We start from the raw sequence: 4,674 nt of genomic DNA, 5'->3' as shown, positions 1-4,674 counted from the left end.
GTTTTCAAGGTGTGTAGATAGTAAAATCACAAAAGCAGCATCATACAAAATCTTACCACTGTACATGACAACATTATGTACTTATCTACTGTCAAATTGGCAAATTGCCTATAACATCCACATGTGCAGAATATGCATTAAAATAATGCCTGAAATAAGAAACTGGTTTATGCATGAGAGGATATTACTCTATAGACAAATTGGGTTTCCATTACAACAACAAAAATTACCAAGGCCAAAATTCACAACGTATTTTACTGGACCTTTAGAAGCACCGCTATCAGCTCTGAATCACCACTTGGTTAATAAATTGAAGACTTTGATGCACTGGACTTCTTCAGTTATGAGAAGATGATATTACAAGATCATTTCAACAAAGGTACTCATACAATTTTTCAGGCCCACATTTCTCAACCAACTGACTTTTTTTTAGTAGACCTACTTCTGTAGTGGCACTTTGCAAGTTCTTTTGCTGGGAGGGACATGCTACATACTTGTTGATCATCAAGGTTGTCACTGATCTGCATATGAGTTCCACAAGTACCAGAAATAGAAAGTGCCAGAGCTCCCATGATAGTGAGAATTTTTATTTGGGCAGAGGGATTACTACAAACTTTTAGTGTATTCTTTGTGTAAGATGAATATGCAAGGCAATACAGGTGTTGCTTGTCATGTAAAATGAAAAAAAATCCCAGGTTAAAGGAACTCTTTATGAATGTGATACCTGAAAGTCTCTTTCCATCTTTATGACAATATTCATGTAAGCAGATAAGTAATAACTTAAGTTTGTCGGAGAAGAAGAGCGTATATAATACTTTCCTGCAGAAATGAAAATGTGATTTTTGTAGGTACATGTTCAAGAAAGAAATATAGTATGTTTTTGATTGCCCGCGAGAAGATATTCAGTTGATCGTAAAAAAAAGAGATGTGGATACGTTTAGCAGTCTCTAATTTTTGTTTCAATCCTGATCTGATGCTTTGAACAATAATCTTGCCAGTTCACTTCACATCAAGATGGCATTGCAACACAAACCTAACTAAAGAGATTTCTTTTGGAATCAACTAAGTGTATCTTTTTGGCATGGTAAAAGAATCATATGGAGTTGAGGACATCATGTCCAAGTATTTGATACATTACCACGTCATACAGTAAAGTATTAAGAGCAACATCAAAACTTTCTACGCTTAAATAAAAGCAAGCAACTATTATGGAGTTGAGGACGACAAAGGAAGAAGCAATTTACTGGTACTTCCTCTGATTCATATTACTTGCCTCCAATATAGATGTATCTAGATACATTTTAGTTCTAGATACATCCATATTAGCGGCAAGTAATATGAACCGGAGGGAGTATTAATGTTGCACATGCCATGTACGAGGATTATTTATCACGGGCTAAGGGAGTCTAGACTTGCGAGCTCAAAAAGTTCAGTTGGTTGGTTGAGAATTCTTTAGCATGGCTGACCGCAGCAACACAAACAATCTGTGAACACTGGTAAAATGACTTTTACGCACTATAGCAACGCCACAAGTAAGCTCCGGATTCTCAACTATTTTCCCTAACTCTAGGAACGATTAACTCTGGAATGTGGATCATCATACTGTGATCTAATATTTCTATCATATAACTCCTTCCTTGCAAGTCGCCATGTCCAAGTATTTGATACATTACCACGTTTACAGTAAAGTATTAAGAGCAACATCAAAACTTTCTACGCATAAATACCACTGTGCGTGTTGACCATCCAGGAACAACATTTATTGTATTACACTAAAGTTGAAACTAAAGAGCAAGGTAGGAAGCTGGTCAGGGGTCTTACCGGCTTTACTTCTCCATTCCAGAAAGAGTGAAGAGCAAAAAACCAGTCACGAAAGGAACTGCATATGAGAAACAAAAGACAATGATAGATACATGTATTAATATTTCTGAAATGTCAGGCATCACGAACACTTGAAACCAATTGGCCCTGAATAGTTGCTTTTATTTCTATAAAATATGCACACACACAAAAAAAGAACTCAGCGGCCTGGATTGCTTACATGGATGATGATGCAGGCCACCTGTTTGGATTACTCAATTTTTAAGTATGAATCTTGTTATTAGAACTAAATCCATATATTCTTTTGCATTTGGATTTATTTGGCACCAGTGTGTATTTATTTGTCTTAAACACTAAACAATCAAAATTCATGTGATCACAAATAAAATAAAAAAAGTTGTAGAAAAAGTACAAAGTAGAAGTGAGACATCATTATTTTCACAAAGATAAATTTATAGAAAAAAGCAAGGATTCATTAACATCCGAATTGAAATCAAGCAGACAGCACTACGCCATGCTCTTGAGCAGATAGCCATGCGCCTGGAGCCATTGTTTCACAATTTTCCATTGGTATATATTTTCAGTGTGGTAATGGACCTCTTTGGGACGGAAAATGATGGGAATCATTACGCTAGCAAGGCAAACGCCGTAAAGCACACGCAAATTGATCTTAAGTTGTTGTATCCTCTCCCTTCTTAGTTGGAGGTTTCACCTGAAGAACACCTGTACTCCAGAATGTACCTACGGTTTTCAGAGAAACTGTAAGTTCCGGCCTTTGTGTAGCTCTTCCATGATCAGCGACGCCTCCCCCAGCGTCCTGACGGTCTGCCCAGCCTCCAAATCTGGTCGCTACAGGTAAAGCCTCCAAAACCGTGAACTGGAAGAGAAAGCGACTAAATTTGGCCTCCTGGTGTGCCCGTGCTTTGTGAATTTAATATGCGATAAAAGCTGAGGTGTTTTTCTTTTTTCGAGCACATTCGCTTATGTCGTTCTTATGCCTATAATGAATTTTACAAATATGGATGCATGCCTGAAGCCAACAAAATAACTCCAGGGCTCCTTCCGAAACAAGCAGCGCCTTTTGGTTGTTAGGATTTCTCCTAGCTAGATATTTATGTCGATCATCTATCCTTACTGATCCGATCAAGCAGAGCAGCACTAATCTGCACTGACATGCACATACTACAACTTGCAGAGCAGGACCTCGTCACCATGTTTTCTACCGTGTGCAAGCAATATTACCCTATCATCTGAAAAAATTTCATCCTTCAAGCATAGGTAGAAGTGACTCCAGACGTTCTGCGTAGAACAAGTAAAGAAAGTTAAGTTGACACTATGTTCCAAACCAACGTGACAGTAACTTTCAATCTAGATTACCCATTTCTGCATTATATGCCCCCCAAAAAAATCTTGATAAATTATACTGATGACATGGCAGCGCAATTCAAAGCAAACAACTTGGTAAATTACAGAACCTTGCATCGCATCATGATCCCTTGTATATGTCCATTAACAAGTGACCTGTGTCATTGTAGAGAGCGATGAACATGACTTCACTGATTGCCTTAAGATTCCACGCAGTGGCAAACCTCCGATTTGCACATCTACTTAATCAAAAGAAACGCACACAATGTCAGAAGACTACTAATCCCCATGTCGCATCAGAAATTAACTGAAAGGGGCAGAGTTTGGTACCGAAGTAGTAATCGATGAGGTTGTAGATGGTGAGGCGGAGGATGTGTTCATGGAAAGATCTCGCGGCGGCGGTAACAACTGAAGCTCGGCCAACGGCGATGGTGGTAGATCGAACGAGTTGCGGCAGAGGCAACCAGGGACGGGGACTCAGGCGTGAGAGGGCCTTGAGTTGGGGGCACTGGTAGGGGCGGTCTAGGACCTCCCTGTCCCGTTCCACCGGCCGTAGAAGGTGGATGTCGCCGGCACCCGGGGAACGATCGGGTGGCGACAGACGTGGGTGTCTGATCGTCAAGTTTCGCATTGCCTGATCTTCAGTGGGATTGGTAGGGAGGCAACGTGCAGGATGTGGGCTGGAAGGCACATCTGGAGGGACGAGAAGGTGGGGTGATGGCAACGACGCGGCGTCGAGCTCGAGCTGCTCATCGGTAGAGAGGGGCGACGGAGGAGGAGAGAGGATGGCGGCGCTGGCGAGGATGGGCCTCCGAGGGGCAGGGTTTGCGGCTGCGGTGACGATTTGCGAGCGAGGAGAGTGGGGATTGTGCGAGGGATTACCGGATTAGCGGGGACTGAGCGACGAGAGTGGTGATCGTCCACCATCGGCTCGAGGCAGATCCAGTCTTCCGCCGCCGCGATCGTCGTTCTCCTGGTCACACGGCAAGCTAACCCTAGCTCCTGTCACGCTCGCACCACGCGGAGGGAGGAGGATCGGGAGAGAAGCAAAAATGAGGATGTCGACATCAGGGACGGCGATGGTTTCGGGCGCTGGGTTCCCGTTCCACTCTGACGAGATTGTTAGGCTTGGCCCGTTTAGGGCTTGTTTGGTACTAGAGTTTTAGTGGGGATTAGCGGGGATAATCCGCTCCAAATTTCAAATCCCCATTTATCCCCAATACATGTTTGGTGCTAGAGTATGAGCGAGTTTAATCCCCACCTATCCCCACTTTTCCCCAAATTTTAGTGTAATTTTTTCAATCCCCAATACTCTACCCCTACCTAGCGGATTGGGGTTGGGGTTTTGTGGGGATTGAGTGACAAAAGTGATTCACCCAATACTCTAGAGTATTATCCCCACTAAAACACTAGTACCAAACAAGGCCTTAGGTGCATGCGGGAGACGTCGGAAGCGCTCGACGAAGGAGCGACGTACCGTCTCATCAC

General features: G+C 42.7%; 1 long non-coding RNA gene across 2 annotated transcripts; it reads right to left on the bottom strand.

The window, feature by feature from the left end:
• Positions 1-282: 282 nt before the first annotated feature.
• On the bottom strand, positions 283-4,244 carry LOC127327265 (uncharacterized). 2 transcript variants are annotated; one of them, XR_007868471.2, is made up of 3 exons: positions 3,517-4,244; positions 1,822-3,425; positions 283-819 (listed from the first exon to the last, which is right to left on the bottom strand). It is a non-coding gene; the product is annotated as an uncharacterized lncRNA (long non-coding RNA). The 2 variants fall into 2 exon arrangements; XR_007868470.2 differs by having other exon boundaries at positions 283-3,425.
• Positions 4,245-4,674: the final 430 nt, after the last annotated feature.

The sequence above is a fragment of the Lolium perenne genome, chromosome 1, assembly GCF_019359855.2.
Source record: "Lolium perenne isolate Kyuss_39 chromosome 1, Kyuss_2.0, whole genome shotgun sequence".
NCBI lineage: Eukaryota > Viridiplantae > Streptophyta > Magnoliopsida > Poales > Poaceae > Lolium > Lolium perenne.
The sequence above is the reverse complement of the archived record's forward strand: the minus strand, read 5'-3'. Positions and strand labels throughout refer to the sequence as shown.